The sequence below is a fragment of the Sus scrofa genome, chromosome 5 (assembly GCF_054392235.1).
Source record: "Sus scrofa isolate SSC_HxYL_T2T_F1_AM1 chromosome 5, Sscrofa_HxYL_maternal_Yorkshire_Landrace_v2.0, whole genome shotgun sequence".
Taxonomy (NCBI): Eukaryota; Metazoa; Chordata; class Mammalia; order Artiodactyla; family Suidae; genus Sus; species Sus scrofa.
Window position 1 is genome coordinate 80,525,583 of NC_139387.1, and position 18,992 is coordinate 80,544,574.

General features: G+C 38.7%; 1 long non-coding RNA gene across 1 annotated transcript in view; it reads left to right on the forward strand.

Moving 5' to 3' along the window:
- Positions 1-18,992, forward strand: part of LOC146403475 (uncharacterized) — a 56,396-nt gene that overhangs the window by 1,917 nt on the left and 35,487 nt on the right. The window contains exon 2 of the long non-coding RNA XR_014804081.1: positions 33-194. This is a non-coding gene — a long non-coding RNA (uncharacterized LOC146403475). The remainder of the gene's footprint in view (positions 1-32; positions 195-18,992) is intronic.

Here is an 18,992-nt window from a genome sequence, read left to right on the forward strand (position 1 = left end):
TCTAATTAACCATATCAATTTACAATTTACAGCTCTTTCTGAACTCAGTGCACCATCTGTATTTTTTGCAAGCATCACTTCTTACGACTCAGACCTCGATTGAGAGACCCAGAAACCATGAGGAATGTGATTAAGGAAAGCAATTAAGAGAAGAGATCTAAGGCCTAGTCTTCAATCTCTCAGTAATGCAGTAGGTAAATGTCAGTGTCTTTTTTTTTTTTCCATCTGTAAAATAAAGGAGTTAAAAATATTATCTCAATTCAGATCCCTTCCAAGTCTAAGGTATTGTGATATTTTTTAATTTCTCAGCTGGATGGATTATCATGGAGATTAACAAAAACTGGTTTACTTGCAAAAGCGATGGCAACAAACTATTTTTAAATCAAAAGAAAAGCAAAGGGAGCACTCTAAAAATCCCTAATGCTGCAAGTCACCATTTCTCTAGAATATAAAACCCACCACTAGAAAGTAAGCTGCGGCTCTGAACCATAAACTAAAGAAGGGCAGGAATTTTTTGTTTTGTTTTCATCACTGCATCTCCAGCCCCTAGAATAGTCTGACACATAGTACACAGTCAATAAATAGTCTGAGAATGAATACATTCTCCTGTGTCACAATTCTACAATGAGTTATTTTTTTATACCAGAATTTACAGCCTGTTAAGCTTATGGCATGCAGTGTATCATCAATCAATGCTAAAATTTACAACAGCCCTTCAAACTGTACTTTACAACTCTGCAAAGTAGTCCTTGTAGAAGAACCAGAAACCCCTTTTTCTTGGAAGCACCAAAGCACATGCCCTTGCCCTCTACCAGCTGCTTCCCATTTGCAGGTTCTTTTAGAAAAACCCCTTCCTGTAAGGGGTAGGCTTCCATGAAGATAGTAACACAGGAGCTACATCTAAATCGCCATGAAAGTCAGACCTTTATTCTGAAGTGTTTCTTACCTATCTGGAAGAGCAGCTGGTGGAGAATGGTGATTTGCAGCATTGGGAATTTTTTTTTTTCCGTCCATTTTTTTTTTTTTTTTAAGGGGGATACGGCATATGGAGGTTCCAGGCTAGGGGTCAAATCGGAGCTGTAGCTGCAGGTCTACACCACAGGTCACGGCAACACCCAGTCCTTAACCCAGGGATCAAACCCATGTCCTCATGGATACTAGTCGGGTTTGTTAACCACTGAGCCATGATGGGTACTCCAGCATTGGGGATTTTTGGAGTGACTAAGTTTCTTACCCACTCAGGTGTCCTTTCAATATATTAACAGAGTTCAGTACTTTATTTATTTTTGGCATATGGCATGCAGAAGTTCCCAGGCCAGGGATTGAACACAAGCCACAGCAGTAACCTAAGCCACAGCAGGGACAATGGCTTAACCACTAGACCACAAGAAACTCCAGAGTTCAATACTTTAGACATGCAGTTCACTAGGGTTAACAAGAGTTTTAACGATTTAACAATAAATTGTTGAAGTTTTCTAATGTTGTACCTTTTAAAAATTAAAATAATCCCTAAGCCATTGAAGTAATATTCCTTTCCATTCTGACGTGCTTCCCAGAATGGTAGAGACTGAAGTTATTGGAACTCTTCAGGGGATCTTGTTCATACGATTCTGTTCTCTGTGGAGGTGGATGAAAAGATTGAGTGTGCCTGTCTTAGATCAAGAAATTAACCTTCAATCCTAGAGACTTCAGGCTGGTCTGATTAGTCCTGAGTTTATATCAACAAGGCCAATACAACAGCAATAAAAACTATGTATTAAAGTTTTGTATATAGTTTTTAGGGACTAGACCCTGTACCTGAATTGAGGAGTACCATCTTGTTTACTGGAATTTGAGGAAAAATGGCATGAATGAGGCAGAAATAAGCTTCCCCCAAAGAACTCAAAGTATGACAATGATAAGCTATAGTTGTAAAAACCAATCACATTTTAAAAGGTTGACTGGTTATTGTTTAGTTGTTTGGTATTTTGTTTTATTTTTGCAAACTGAAGATACCTCTGTTGATCTTTGTTGGTCATAAAAGTTAAATGTTACCTATTGTATTAGCTTCTAGGGCGCCCAAACAAAATACCACAGACTGACTGGCTTAAGCAATAGAAACTTATTTTCTCACAATTCTGGAGGCTGAAAGTCCAAGAGTGAAGTCTCAGCAGGGTTGGTTTCTTCTGAGGCCTCGCTCCTTGGCTTAGATGCCGCCTCCTCTCTGTATCTTCATGTGGTCTTGCCTCTGTGTGTGTCTGTGTCCTACCTTATCTTCTTCTAAGGACACTGTTGTATTGGAGTAGGGCCTAACCTAAGGATTTCATTTCATCTTTTTTTTTCCATTTTTTAGAAGTTTATTGAAGTTTATTTACAATGTTGTGATAATTTCTGCTATACAACAAAGTGATTCAGTTATACATGTGCACACATCCATTCTTTTTCAGATTCTTTTCCCACATAGATTATCGTAGAATATTGGATAGCGTTTCCTCTGTCAGCCCCAACCCCCATCCATCCCTCCTCTTTGATTTCTGTGATCCATTGGTTGTTTAGTAGCATACTGTTTAGTCTCCATGTGTTTGTGTTTTTTGCAGTTTTTTCTTGTTGGTTTAGTCTTATCGCATTATGGTTGGAAAAGATGCTTCATATGATATCAATTTTCTTAAGTTTACTAAAGCTTGATTTGTGGCCCAGAATATGTTCTTTCCTAGAGAATGTTCCATGTATACTTGAGAAGAATGTGCATTCTGCTGCTTTCAGATGGAATGTTCTATAAATGTTTATTAAGTCCATCTGGTCTAATGCGTTGTTTAAAACCTGTGTTTCCTTGTTGATTTTCTGTCTAGATGATCTGAAGCATCTCATTTCATCTTAATTCCTTTTCGAAGACCCAATGTCCAAGTACAGTCACATTTATAAGGCACGAGGGGTTAGTACTTCAACATGAATTGGGGTGGGGGGTGGGAGAACAAAATTCATCTGAAAGCACCAGTGAAAAATTTCAGCAAAGATTTTTCAATTTACATATTTTACTTTTTTTTTAAATTTACACATCCTGCACATTTTTTTTTTTTTTGTCTTTTTGCCTTTTCTAGGGCCACTCCCATGGCATAGGGAGGTTCCCAGGTTAGGGGTCGAATCAGAGCTGTAGCCACCAGCCTACGCCAGAGCCACAGCAACATGGGATCTGAGCCGCGTCTGCAACCTACACCACAGCTCACAGCAACGCCAGATCGTTTACCCACTGAGCAAGGCCAGGGATCGAACCCGCAACCTCATGGTTCCTAGTCGGATTCGTTAACCACTGCGCCACGATGGGAACTCCCTCTGGCACATTCTTGTAACACTACTGGTACAAGTTCACAATCCTCCTCTACCCATACGTCTCTACCCATAAGGCTAGATATGTTTCATAAGGAAGACATTTGGGATTTTCAAAAAGCAGTATGGTACAAATACTGCATAATTACCTAACACTCTACATGGCTTCTGAAGCAGTGACTGATAATCAAATGCATTAATATTTCTGCAAAACATACAAATATTCACCCTAAATAAACTATTCAGTTATACTCAGATTTTACTGCTAAGTGATTACAAATCAGGTAAAATGTGAAAATGCTTCCAATGTTCAGTGCTTTTTGATTACAGAATTGTGGATAAAAGATTGCGAATCTGGGGAGTTCCTGTTGTGGCTCAGCACGTTAAGAATCTAACTAGTATCCATGAGGAGACAGGTGTGATCCCTGGCCTTGATTAGTGAGTTAAAGATCTGGCATTGCCGTGAACCGCTGTGTAGGTCACAGATGTGGTTCAGATCTGACATTGCTATGGCTGCGGTATAGGCCGGCAGCTACAGTTCCTATTTGATCCCTAGCCTGGGAACTTCCATATGCTGCAGGTGCAGCCCTAAAAAGCATACATACACACACAAAAAGGATTGCAGACCTGGAAGAATTTGAGGATGTACTCAAATTGAAAAGGTGACCCAACTTTTCATTCCTGGATGTTCAGTAGTCCCGCCTTGATCTAGTTGCTGAAATTTGTATGAACTTTTACTTTTGGACATTGAAGTACTAAGAGATGCTCTCAAGAATATCCTGGGTTATAGTCCTTCTTACCCTCACATTGTACCAGCAACCAGTTTTCCCTTTGTCATCAAGATCAATCTCTCCATCCAAGAAAAGCTACTCCATAATTTATCTGTTGATTTAGTAGCATGAGGAGCACAAAATGTCCAACTTGCAGTGTCATCTTTCAATCCCATAGAAGAACCACTGCTGTGGCCCCTGTTGGAAGCGTTCCTACCCTGAGAATCAAGATCTCCAGATCAGTAGAGTTTGATGTTATGGGGATAGAAAGCAAAAATTCTGAAATCAGGAGTTCCCGTCGTGGCTCGGTGGTTAGCGAATCCGACTAAGAACCATGAGGTTGCGGGTTCGATCCCTGGCCTTGCTCAGTGGGTTAAGGATCCAGCGTTGCTGTGAGCTGTGGTGTAGGTCACAGATGTGGCTTGGATCTGGTGTTGCTGTGGCTGTGGTGTAGGCCAGCAGCTACAGCTCCAATTCGAGCCCTAGCCTGAGCACCTCCATATGCTGTGGGTGCGGCCCTAGAAAAAGACAAAAAAAGACCCAAAAAAATTTATGAAATCAAAATTTTTGGTATAATAGTGAGAAGGGCTATTCCCACTTCTGTATTTTTATTCCTGTATTTATTCTGGCTATGGAGATGACACATACCACATACTGGTCTCTGATTCAAAGCAAATACTGCATTTTAAAATATAATATATGAATGATGTAAGATGTGAGATAAAATCACATTCTTTCTGGATGTTGTCTTTAAACTGACTGAATCTTGAGTAAGCTATTCTGTTCTATTCAGCCAGGTGCTTCTGGGTAATGTAGCATGTGGTATGAATGGTGAATTTTATGAATATGAGCCCATCGCTGCATTCCTTTTGCGGTGAGATGAGATCCTTAGTCAAAAGCAATGTTGTACAGAAAATAACAAAAATGAAGAAGGCATTTTATGAATCCATGGATGATAGTGCCAGCAGATGAATTATGGGCAGGGAGGGCGAATCTGTACCCAAAATATGTATGCATCCCAGTGAAAAGATCTCTGTCCTCTTCCACGAGGGAAGTGGTCCAATATAATCAACCAACCAGCAGGTTTGTCCTTTCAAGGGAGGGTGCCAAATAGAAGACCCAGTGTGTCAGTCTGTGATGTTGGCTAGTTAGGCTTTCAGCAGTAGAAAAACAGCGAGACTACAGGGTCAGCCTTGGTGAGCACATAATATTGCTGAGCCCGTGCAGAACCTCCATTCCAAACACATGGCCACATTGCCCAGGGGTCCATTAGAAAGCTGGGAACAATGATTAATGGACATCAAGAGAGCATCATTTTATCCACTTGATTATTGAAAGACTCCTCTTCAAATGATGCCCTTCAATGAATATTTGCATAGAACATAAATATCTTCACAGCCTGGGCCTATTCTGAGAGGTCCATCCATGTACTTCTTCCACAGACCTTCTTATATTAATTCTGCAATCTTTTCTGAGTCCCCGACAATCCCATCTAGATGTTAACAAGTGCCCATGAATCACTGTAGATCCATACTTCTGATCAGTATGTTTCAGTCTAGACAAGGTCGGCAGTCAAATGTGTTGTCCTAAATTATGCTCATTAGGAGAATTTTCCATCCATAGCTACTCTCCAGGACCACTTCTTCATTGAAACTGTGGTGCTACAACTGTTCACCTCTCCTTGGGGCCAGTGTATTATGAAGAAAACCAGCCCTTGGATATTTTATCTTCCCCCTTAATAAGCCAGTTAAAAGCAAGTTCTTATAAAGCCATAAATATAGATGGAAGGAGAAGAACAGTCACTGTTGAAGGACTCTTCTTGTATTACTTGTGCCTTCCATTTTTGCTTAAAGCCAATATCTTATATACCATTTCCACCTGATAATAGATTGCTGCCAAGCACACTCAACCTTATCATTGAGTGATCCAGATAGCACCCATTGCATAAAAGGAAGCTCAGTAGGGTCATTTGATGTCCCGTGGTTAGGCATTCAGTCTCTACCCAGGGCTAAATAGCAAGATAGGAACTCTTTCTAAAAAGGAAAATGATTATCTGAAGAAGAGAACATGGATTTTTCTGCAAAGCCCTAGCAGTCTGCATTGTGATTTTCCTTTGGTTCAAAGGACACCTGCTTATTACATAATAGAGTAAATATTTCGTATGTACAGCTATTTGAGTGTTGGTATCACCATCCTTACGGATATTTTTTCTTGTTAACTTCTTTTGTTAAAAATGTGTTACTTGATCTACTGGTCTTCTTCAATATTCTATTGTTCTCATTAGCTTCACATTCTTATTGTATTTTTCCCTTATATTTTCCTTACTTGTTTTCTACAGACGTTACCTTTTTGACTGCTCTTTTCCAAGTTTTCCTCTTTTGTTTTAGTTTTCTATTTGACGCATTTTCTTTTCCTTAGCTTTCCTATTCTTTCTCAACTCCACTTTTATCTCTGTATTTTCTTATTAGTTCTGTTTCATTTCTACTAGTTCTTATTAGCACCATTTTAATGATCATTTTTTATATTTATCTTTATACATCTTATAGAAATTCAATGGAAAAACTTAGTCCATGAAAATATTTAATATAATGTGGTTGAATTAGTTGTGGAGAAAGTCATAATTTTGATATTCCTAGAAATCAGAGGATTCAGAACTAAAATAGTCTTTGTTCACTGCAACTATGCTGCATCACTAACTCTTTTAGGTGCCCTCACACCTCTGCATCTTCAACATTAGAGGAGTTCTAGAAAAGCTACTCTGTGTGCGTATGCTATAGCCAAGTAAGCTAATGGTGTTGTATTTATTATAAAAAGCATTTAATAAACTCCATAGTTGTAAAAGATTTCATGCACAATCATATACTAAGTAATTATGTATACTTCTCATATAAAAGATAAATACTGTTGCTATACTTAGAACCCCTTACAAAGTTAATTATATTTTAAACATTTTTTTTGTCTTTTTGCTATTTTTGGGGGCCACTCCCATGGCATATGGAGGTTCCCAGGCTAGGGGTCTAATCGGAGCTGTAGCCACTGGCCTACGCCAGAGCCACAGCAACACGGGATCCGAGCCGCGTCTGCAACCTACACCACAGCTCACGGCAACGCCGGATCGTTAACCCACTGAGCAGGGGCAGGGATCGAACCCGCAACCTCATGGTTCCTAGTCGGATTCGTTAACTGCTGCACCACGACGGGAACTCCTTAAACATTTTTATATTAACATGTTTGACCCAGAAAAGTCTACTGTAACATATCTGAAAATGTGTAAGTACCCAAACTCTTTTTGCCAGTAGCACAAACACACACAACTGCAATGTCAAATTTCTCACTAGTGAAAGTAATATTTCCCTGAGACATAATCATGGAGACAGATGTTTAAGGAGAAATTTCAATCTGTTATCATATACATCTTCAGAAGAAAATGATTGAACTAGCATTAGTTTTTACTAGTATATTATAAGTCCAATAGTTCCTGAAAGGATTTCTTGCAGCAAACACAGTGCCACTTACATAATACATTTCATTAATATATTATATTCTCTAAACAAACACATTTTGTATCAGCAATATACTTAAGTAACATTTACATGTTATTTACTATTTGATGTTTCTCAGATTAAATATGTTTTAAAATTTTAACATGATTAATTTTGGCAACAAGCAAACAAACTGCTTAACCAATGGTTAAGGGCATTATCTATAGCCAGGTTGCTTAGATTCACATTCTGGCTCTGAAACTTACTGTGTTGCCTTGGGTAAATTACCTAACCTATGCCTCAGCTTTCACATCCATGAAATGGGACTAATAATATTAGGTATTTATGGGATTATTGTGAGGTTAAACAAGTTGATACATGTTAAGCCTTTAGAATTTTTTTTTTTTTTGTCTTTTTAGGGCCACACCCACAGCATATGGAGGTTTCCGTCTAGTGTTCAAATTGGAGCTGTAGCTGCCAGCCTACACTACAGGCACAGCAACACCAGATCCTTGACCCACTGAGCGACGCCAAGGATTGAACCTGCATCCTCATGGTTACTAGTCAGATTCATTTCCACTAGGCCACGATGGGAACTCCTAAAACCTTTAGAAATTATGGGTTTTTCTGAGGTAGCTCAACAGAATGACTAAAGCCAGACTAATCCCAGCTGTACAATTTACTGCCTGAATAATATTGGGCAAGTTATTTAACATTTTTATACCTCATTCTCCTCATCTATAAAATGGAATGATGCTAATACTTGCTTCATAGAATTACTGTGGATTGTTGTACCTAAAGTACAGTGGTTGGTACATAGTAAACTCTATATAAACATTTGCTTTGACCAGCAGCCCTTATCCTGAATGCCAAGGAGTTTTGAAAGCCCTAAAAACTTAGAATTTTTAGGCAGCCCATCCTCCCTGACCCACTAAATATGTGGTATCCAGGCCAAACACCGGGATTTCTTCTGCTCAGGGTTTCCTCTGCCCTTCCAGGCAACTAGAAGTTTACAAATAGTTAAAAGAATTTATCTTTTAGAGTAAAACAAGGAGAGAGGTATAGAATCAGCTGAAGGTTTGTAACATTTGAGTTGGCTCTGATTTTCCTACTCTGGAACTGCTTTTTATCTGATTTCTTTGGTATCTAAATATATGTCAAAGTATTTATCATTTAGCTTCTATCGTCCTATTTTCTCACTTGTAAGATGAGAGGATTGTACTCATAAATCTCTCCTGTCCCTTCCAGGTATAAAATTCTGAAACTCTAGCCTTCTATCCACATAGTGTGGTCTGAGAGAGAGATGGAATCATAGTTGCTACTTGAGACAAATCCATAGTTCAAAAACCACTCACTATTGGTGGCAGCTGCCTAAACTGTAGGTCTCTACAAATCCTATACTTTCTTGTTATTATGGAGAAAAAGTACCAAGGTAAATGGAATGTTTATAATGATAGGTATTTCCATGACTAAATTGCTGTAAAACACCTGCAGTACTTTGTAATAACAGAATTTTATAAGATTGAAAGTTTCAAAAGTCCTTACAAATCCAAGCATAAATTTTGTTTAAAAAACTATATCTTTGCATAAATATATATAAATAATATAAGCAATATGTAATATATAAATGAGTATATCATATGTAAAATATGTCCACACAGTTAGTACATTTACAAATGCTAGATGTGATCATTTGTAAAGTCAATATGGTCTTGTCTTATTTTAACCAGAACTTTGTAACAATTTATAGAGATAGAAACCTCTGGTTATTTAGCAAGCATATAGAAGTCCTTGATTCTAAGGTGACATCAAAGTGTTTCTATGTGATAAGATGTCCAAGTAAGATTTCTTGTATATGAAGTCATGCCAGTTGCTCAGAGGATAAACAGCTTTCCTCTTTGATGGTTTTGAGTTTCCACATTTGCTTTCAGCTCCTCTGCTAAGGGAACATACTGTAGCCCCGCACCCTGAGGTAAATTTCTGATTTCTTAATAGCAAGGCATTTTCCTCTACTGCCTTTTTAGTTTTATCAGATAGCAAGGTGACTAATCTGTTGGCAAAATTTGTTCATCTAATGTTATGTCTCATGTATGTCATGTACTGGTTAAGTCTATGGATTTCTTTTTTTTATGGATTTCTTTAAAATATGGCTTGGGTTTATCATTTCAGTAATATAGTAATCCATTTATCAATGCATATTTGAAAGACAATTTTTGGTGCAAAATATTGCAAAATCACCTTATCATTATCATGCCTGGCATAATGTTTACATTAGCTCATCTCTTCACATGCTGTGCAGTATCTGTGTTGATATTTTTTGTTTCTTGAACATGTACTCATTGTTTCACTAATTACCTCAGTTGATCTACAGGACTATTTTTTTTTCAAGTTTTACTGAGACATGATTGTACAGCACTATAAAGTATACAACAAAATGATTTGACTTCATACATCATGAAATGATTACCTCAATAAGTTTTGTGCACATCCATCATCTCATATAGATACAAAGTTAAAGAAATAGAAGAAATGTTTCCTTGTGATGAGAATTCTTAGTATTTACTAACAACATTCATGTATAACATACAGCAGTGTTAATGATACATATCATGTTGTACCTTACATCCCTGCTGCTTATTATCTTGTAATTCTGTATTTGTGCCTTTTGACTGCCTTCATTCAATTCTGCCTCTCCCCAACCCTCCTCACCTCTGGTAAATACAAATCTGATCTTTTTTTCTATAGGACTGTTTATTTGTTTGTTTGTTTTAGAAGTACGATTGACCCACAACACAGTGGTAGTTCCTGGTATACAACATAGGTTTTTGATATTTCTGTACATTTCAAAATTATCAACATGGTAACGCTAGTTATCATCTGTCACCATACAAAAATATTACATAATTGTTCACTGTATTCCCTACACTCTGCACTTCCCACATTTCACTTATTTTGTAACTGGGAGTTTGTACCACTTAGTCTTCCTCACTATTTCTCTCTTCCTTCCACTGCCTTCTTCTCTAGCAACTACCTGTTTGTTCTGTGTCTTTTTCTGTTAAGTTATATTTGTTCATCCATGTGTTTTATTTTTTAGACTCCATATATAAGTGAAATCATACAGGATTTCATTTCTTTTTTTTTTTTCTTTTTCTTTTTGCCATTTCTTGGGCCGCTCCAGCGGCATATGGGAGGTTCCCAGGCTAGGGGTCTAATCGGAGCTATAGCCGCCAGCCTATGCCAGAGCCACAGCAACGCAGGATCCGAGCCACCTCTGCGACCTACACCACAGCTCACGTTAACCCACTGAGCAAGGGCAGGGACAGAACCTGAAACCTCATGGTTCCTAGTCAGATTCGTTAACCACTGCGCCACAACGGGAACTCCCAGGATTTCATTTTCTTTATCTACTCATCTGTTGATAGCCACTTAGGTTGCTTCTCTATCTTGGCCACTCTAAATAATGTTGCTGTGAGTATTAGGGTACATGTATCTTTTTCAATTAGTATTTTTGTTTTTTCCAAATCAATACCCAAACATGGAATTGCTGGATTATATGGTGGTTATACCTTTAATTTTTTGAGAAACCTCCTTGCTGTTTTCCATAATGGCTACACCAATTTACATTTCTACTAACAGTGTACAGAGATTCCCTTTTCTCCACATCCTTGCCAACACTTGTTATTCGTTGTCTTTTTAATAATAACCATTCTGACAGAAGTGAGGTGATATCTCATTGTGCATTTGCCTGCATTTGCATTTGCCTGATGATGAATGATGTTGAGCAACTTTTCATGTGTCTGTTAGCCATCTGTATTTCTTCTTTGGAAAAATGTCTCTTCATGTTCTCTGACCTTTTTTTGTGGTTGTCTTTTGTCTTTTTAGGGCCACACCCACGGCATATAGAGGTTCCCAGGCTAGGGATCTAAGCAGAGCTCTAGATGCCAGCCTACACCACAGCCACAGCAACACCAGATCTGAGCCACATCTGCAACCTACACCACAGCTCACGGCAATACCGGATCCTTAACCCACTGAGCGAGGCCAGTGATTGATCCCACAACCTCATGGTCACTAGTTGGATTCATTTCCGCTGAGCCACAACAGGAACTTTTTTTTTTTTTTTTGTCTTTTGCCTTTTCTAGGGCCACTCCCACGGCATATGGAGGTTCCCAGGCTAGGGGTCAAATTGGAGCTGTAGCCACCAGCTACGCTAGAGCCACAGCAACGCCGGATCTGAGCCATGTCTGCAACCTACACCACAGCTCACGGCAACACCAGATCCTCAACCCACTGAGCGGGGCCAGGGACTGAACCTGCAACCTCATGGTTCCTAGTCGGATTCATTAACCACTGTGCCACGATGGGAACTCCTTCTTTTTTTTTTTTTTTTTAACCGTTTTTTAATTTTTTTTTTTTTTTGATGTTGAGCTGTATGGGTGCTTTGTATATTTTTGGTTATCACCCTTTTATCCAGTATATCATTTGCAAATATGTCCTCCCTTTCAGTAAGTGGACTTTCTATTTTGTCAATAGTTTCCTTCACTGTGCAAGAGCTTTTTAGTTTGATGTAATGTAGTTCCATTTTTACTTTTGATCTTGTTTTCCTTGTCTGGAAGGGCATATTAAAAAAAACAAACAAACAAATATCACTAAGACGAATGTCAAAGGGCATACTTGTTTCCTTCTGGAAGTTTTATGCTTTCAGGTCTTACATTTACATCTCCAATCCATTCTGAGTTAATTTTTGTGTATAGGTGTGAGGAAGTAGTCCACCTTGATTCTTTTGCATGTAGCAGTCCAGTTTTCTCAACACTGTTTATTAAAGAGCCTGTATTTTCTCCATGGTATATTTCTGCTCCTTTGTTGTAGATCAATTGCCCATGTAAGTGTGTGGGTTCATTTCTGGGCTCACTATTCTATTCCATTGATCTATGTGTTTGTTTTTGTGCCAGTACCATACTGTTTTGATTACTGTCTCATTGTAGAATATTTTGAAATGACGGATCATAATACCTCTAGCTTTTTCTATCTCAAGCTTATTTCGGCTATTTGGTGCCTTTTGTGTTTCTGCACAAACTTTAGAATTATTTGTCTAGTTTTACAAAAAAAAAAAAAAAAAAAAAAAAAAACATGCCGTAAGTGTTTTGATAAGAATTGCTTTGAGGAGTTCATGTCGTGGCACAGTGGTTAATGAATCTGACTAGGAACCAGGAGGTTGCAGGTTCAGTCCCTGGCCTTGCTCAGTGGGTTAAAGATCTGGTGTTGCCATGAGCTGTGGTGTAGGTTGCAGATGCGCCTCAGATCCCAAGTTGCTGTGGCTCTGGCATAGGCCGGCAGCTACAGCTCTGATTCGACCCCTAGCCTGGGAACCTCCATATGCCGTGGGAGTGGCCCTAGAAAAGGCAAAAAGACAAAAAAAAAAGAAAGAAAGAATTGCATTGAATATGTAGATTACTCTGAGTAGTATATTTTAACAATATTAATTCTTCCACTCCATGAAGATGGTATATCTTCCCATTTGTTTGTGTTGTATTCAGTTTCCTTCAGAAGCTTATTATGGTTTTCTCAGGACAGGTATTTTACCTCCTTAGATAGATTTGATTTCTTGCTGTTTTATCTTTTTGATGTGATTGTAAATGGGATTGTTTCCCTTCTTCCTTCCTTCCTTTCTGTCTCTCTCTCTGTCTCTCTCTCTCTCTCTCTCTCTTTCTTTCTTTCTTCTTTTTAGGGCTGCACCTGCAGCATATAAAAGTTCCCCAGCTAGGGTTTGAATCAGAGCTGCAGCTGCATGCCTATGCCATAGCCATGGCAACAGTGGATCTGGGCCAGACCTATACCACAGCTTACAGCAATGCTGGATCCTTAACCTGCATCCTCACCAACATTGTCAGGTTCTTAATCAGCTGAGCCACAATGGGAACTCCTATGCATATTTAAAATATTGATGTTTTGTAAGTTCCTGGACTTCATTTTCTTTTCACTCTAATATGCAATATTCTCATCTTCACCCATTGCTCCCATCATCACATATACACGATTGTATTAGTCAGGGTTCTCCAGAGAAACAGAACCAATAGGAGACATATTCATGAGTAGATTTATTATGGGAATTGGCTAATGCACTTTTAAAGGCTGAGATATGCTATTATGAGCCATCTTCAAGCTAGAGAACCAGGAAAGCCAGGGATACCTCCATTCAGACTAAGTGTGAAGGTCTGAGAACCAGGAGAGATAATGGCATAACTTGCAGCCTGAGAGCAAAGACCTCAGAATCAGGGGACCACTGGTGCAAGCACCAGAGCCTAAAGGCCCAAAAAACAGTTCTGATGTCTGAGGGCAGGAGCGGGTGGATATCCCAGCTCCAGAAGAGAGAGAATTTGCTCTTCCTCCACCTTTCTGTTCCATTTAGACCCTTGATGAATCGCATGATGCCTGCCCACACTGGTGAAGGCAGATCTTTATTCAGTCTACTGATTCAAATTCTATTCTCTTCCAGAAACATCCTCACAGATACACCCAGAAATAATGTTTTACTAGCAATGTGGGCAGCCCTTAGCTCTGTCAAGTTGACATATAAAATTAACCATGAATGATAATGACAAAGGATTTTCCTTGGAACTTCAAAACAGTATTTCTGACTTCTGGCTATCCCATAAACATCTCAAACCTGAACTCATCCTTCCCCCCAAATACAGTTTTTTTCTCTTGTTTTTCATATCCTAAAATATAGAAGATATTAAAGAGATGAAAGCAACAAGACTTGGACATGGCCGTGGAAGGTTACAAGGAGCCAAGTTATGCGTCCTGATTTCCACATTGGACTCATAATCTTGGCTCCTTGTAACCTTCCACATCCACATCTAAATCTTGTTGCTTTCATCTCTTTAACATCTTCTGGATTTTAGCCATTCCTCCTCCTGGTCTCACACATTTGACTCCTTCTATCATTTCTTTCCACATTGTAAACCACGTGAGAACAGGGAGTATACCCTGTTGACCTTCACTAGCCCAGGTTTGATTCTTGCTAAATATTCCTTGTCTGACTGATTAAAACTAAAATTTATATCTGACTGTATTTTTTTTTTTTGGTCTTTTTTGCCTTTTCTAGAGCTGCTCCCTTAACATATGGAGGTTCCCAGGCTAGGGTCTAATCTGAGCTGTAGCCACCAGCCTATGCCAGAGCCACAGCAACGTGGGATCCAAGCCATCTCTGCAACCTACACCATAGCTCACGGCAACGCCAGATCCTTAACCCACTGAGCAAGGCCAGAGATCGAACCCACAACCTCATGGTTACTAGTCGGATTCATTAGCCACTGAGCCACAACAGAAACTCCCTGACTGTATTCTAACACAGAGATTTTTAATGACTTCTCATTACCTAACTCCTTAGTATCATTTAAAAGATATTCCCTTATTCAAATATGTAGATTCATTTGTACATGTAAAAGATATAGTCAGATGCCTAGATTTTTTAAGATCTTCAATTTGCTTTTTCATTTTTTCTGTGACATCCCTCATTGTCCAGCTGTCCATGTGTCCTTCTTATGTTATCATTTTGCTTGCTATTACCTGCCTGTCTTCCTTTCTAATTTGTTACATCTGTATGCCATAGGCTAGGAAAACAAAGACTGACTGAAAATCTAAATGATTGTCTTCTTGAGTGAAGTTTATAAGCATTAGTGGACAAAAATTATAATTTCTGATTTGGTGTGTCACAGCTTTCCCCCTTATTTCCTGCTTCTTGGTTATATTACAGAGGTGAGTTTTTTGTATAACTATCTTTTAGATAAAAAAGGTATGGTAATATATGGCAATTATTATATGCCAGTTCTGCATATGTATTCCATATGGGGGAACTGGCCTATTAGCAAATCAATAATCAGTACTTAGGAGTTCCTCTTGTGGCTCAGTTAGTTAAGAATCTGACATAATATCCGTGAGGATGCAGGTTTTGATCCATGGCCTCGTTCAGTGGGTTAAGGATCCAGCATTGCCACAAGCTGCGGTGTAGGTTGCAGAAGTAGCTCGGATCTGACGTTGCTGTGACTGTGGTGTAGGCTGGTGGGCTGATTTAACCCCTAGTCCGGGAACTTCCATATGCAGAGGGTGCAGTCTTACAAAAAACAAACAAACAAAAACCTTAAATCTGAACAAATTTTAAGTGGCTCTCTCATTCATTCCATTTTCTTGCACTTTACCCTCAGTTGTTTTCTACCACCCTAATTTTCTATCACGGCAGTCTTGAATATAGAATGATAGGGGAAGGGCAATGTGTATAACCGAAAAGAGAATTCGAGAAAAATCTCGATGTTTTAAAATTTCCTCTGTCATACTTTTTAGTGGAGAGATCATTTGAAATCAGCCTATCCACTGGCATATAGATAACTTTTCCCTCCTGTCCCCATATAAAGTAACTTAAGTGAGAATATCTTTTAAACAAATACATCACTGATGCTTTTAAAAAAGGGCCCATTGTAAACTATTTGACCTTGCCCAAAACAAAAGCAAAAACTAAATCCACCTGGACAACCCTATCTGCAGGTGAGCTAATTAACCCTGCCAAAATAGGGCAAATATTTAGTCATCAGGAAACACCTCAATGACAACACTCTTCACAGCTGTCCATTAGACAAGGTGTATGTGAAGATATAGACACATAAGAAAAGCAACTAGGCAAACAGAGGTAATCCTTTAGAAGTTCTCAATCAAAATTATCTCTGAGAGCCTGGGGTCGAGAAATGTAGCAGAAGAAGCTTCCATTTGAGCTGAGGTTTATTTATCCTGGTTATCTGAATTCAGAGCCAATAATCCCAATGACCCCAAGAATGGTGATAAGTGTTTTTCCACATTTAGAAAGAGCCAGTTGGCAGAACAGTTGCAAGTGGACCAATTCCTTCTCCTAGTAACATGATACAGACAGGGCTCTTCTGATTTAATCCTGGTGAGTTAGGTGCCTTGAGTTTCTTCCTCCCTCCCTCCCTTCCTTCCTTCCTTCCTTCCTCTCTCTCTCTCTCTCTCTCTCTCTTAAAATTTTGCTTTTTAGGGCTACACCTGCAGCATACAGAAGTTCCCATGCTAGGGGTCAAATCAGAGCTGCAGCTGCCGGCTACGCCACAGCAACACCAGATCTGAGCCGTATCTGCCACCTACATGACTGCTCACAGCAATGCTGGATCCTTAACCCACTGAGCAAGGCCAGGGATTTAACCCGCATCCTCTTGGATACTAGTCAGATTCATTACCACTGAGTCATGAAGGGAACTCCTTGAACTGTTTCTTATTAGCAAAGATTCACACTTGTTCTTATGCTTTCTAGCTCAGGTTGCAACAGCACATCTTTGCTATAATCCACACAAAGACTTTTTTTTCCTGCTCTTTTTGATTTGATTCTTTTCATGCAAGCAGATCTAAGTGTTGAGCATCTTTAGATCTCTCTTCTTTCTAGCTATCTCTACTAGTTTTTATCATGTTATTTGGACAACTTGATTTTTGTCCTTGGCCAATTTCTGATTCTGCTTTTGCTTAATTTCATCAGTTCCCATTGACATCCTTGTGCCCTCTCTATGATTTAAAAGTCTGGCGACTTTTGCTTTAATTTTTCCCTAACAGTATGTAGAGACTTCGATCCATTGTGCAACACAACATATGGAGCCTATATTAGAACAGTGTAAACTTGTTCCTCAGCCCCTGTGAACTCCCATCTTCTAAAATGATTTTATTTGTAGCATTTTAGCTGAAGCTGGTTTACAACCTTGGATTATGACCTTTAAATAAGAACCTTGTGATGGGCATGTATAGAAAGTAACATTTCTTCTCTCAATTCCCATCGTTTTGTTTATAACATGAATGCTGAGTATCCATAGGAGAAAGTGTTTCATTTGCCTTTAGAAATAACTTGGAGCCATTGTTCCTAAAAATGAATGTAGATTAATAGCCCCACTAATTAATAGTAATATGGGAAAGAAAGATCTTAATGTTTTTTCTTCAAGAAATTAATGACACTGTATATGAATCTAAGTGATTTCTATAATTTTTAGATCATCTCAGCTATGAGCTAAATCTGTTCATACCAGTACTAAGGAGGCTTGCACCCCTACAAGTTGCCATTTCATGTATTTTAACTCTTCATTACTGCAAACATTCAGCATAGAGTGTTTTTCAACTCTTAATGATTTTATTTCCAAGGCATTGTGTTTGTTGTAAGGATAAAATAACTTAGAATAGAGCTTAACATATAGGATAGATGTTTGCTACTATAACTTATTGAAATTATAGTAATAGATTCATACCAAGATAGTGTTAGATAGTATTTGGCCAGGAATATCTGAATTAGGTCTTGGGGCTGTGGCTCATATCTCTGTGGTAGTGTTGAGGTAGCTATATGCACAACAGAGGCAAAACAAGACAAAGTAATATTTCATTTTTTAGCTAAATTTTGCCTCTAAACCCTAACATCAAACACCAGAGAGCAGAACAGTAAAATTTCTCTTCTTTAGCTTGAAGGCTACAAAAACCAATGGCCAAAGCAAGCCAAATGGCAAGGCTTTTCTTTCCTTTCTACCTCAATTCCTTATTCACACTCAAGTCTTTAAATTTGCCATTTCAGTGATATGAAAATGGTATGTGTCTGAGGTAGAGAACAAGAGACAATGAGAGAGGAAAATTTTCCCTGAGCATAGCTCTGTCTACCCCAGACTTTCTTGTGCCAGGGCAGGACAGTGAACTTGACTGTGTCATTTGGGAAAAAAAAGAGACAAATGGAGAGCAGAGAAAGGGAAGGTGGTTGAGGTTTCTACTAAGTTCTGAGTATACCTTCCATAACTTCATGGGGGCAGAACTGAAAGGAAGGTAAATAACTTGCTCAATTTTAAAAGTGTAGTACTAGCTCTTAGCTCTTATTGCTATCCCAGTCTTGGTAGGACATTTGATAAAGGGCCATTCACCAAGCCACTAGCCATGACCAATGCAATGTTCCTTAAACCAAACCAAATCAAACCAAACCAAACCATGGAAACTCCTCTTTGTGGACTGAGACAATGAGTAGCACTTTTGCCTATAGGCACCACCTATCATCCAGGATCATAATGCTGGTTGGCAATAATGTATGTAATATACATGCTACAGGGTGGATCCTCAGATTGTAACTCCTTTGCTTCATTTTGCTATTATTATTATTTAAGAAAATTCTCTATGCTAGTTACAGAGGCACACAAAACCGAATGAAAAGCCAAAAATTATCTAGTGGCTTAATATATCTATTGCACCTCCCAGAACTCTTCTTAGGGGGCTTAATATATTGAGTGATTTTATTTTCAGTCTTTTCTGTAATTGGTGGCTACAGGTGGTCAAATATAGTTTGGGAGTATAGAGTTAAGAAGCTTAAAATGAGTACAGAGTCTGCCAGTTATGTTCCATCTAGATTAAGTCACATTTA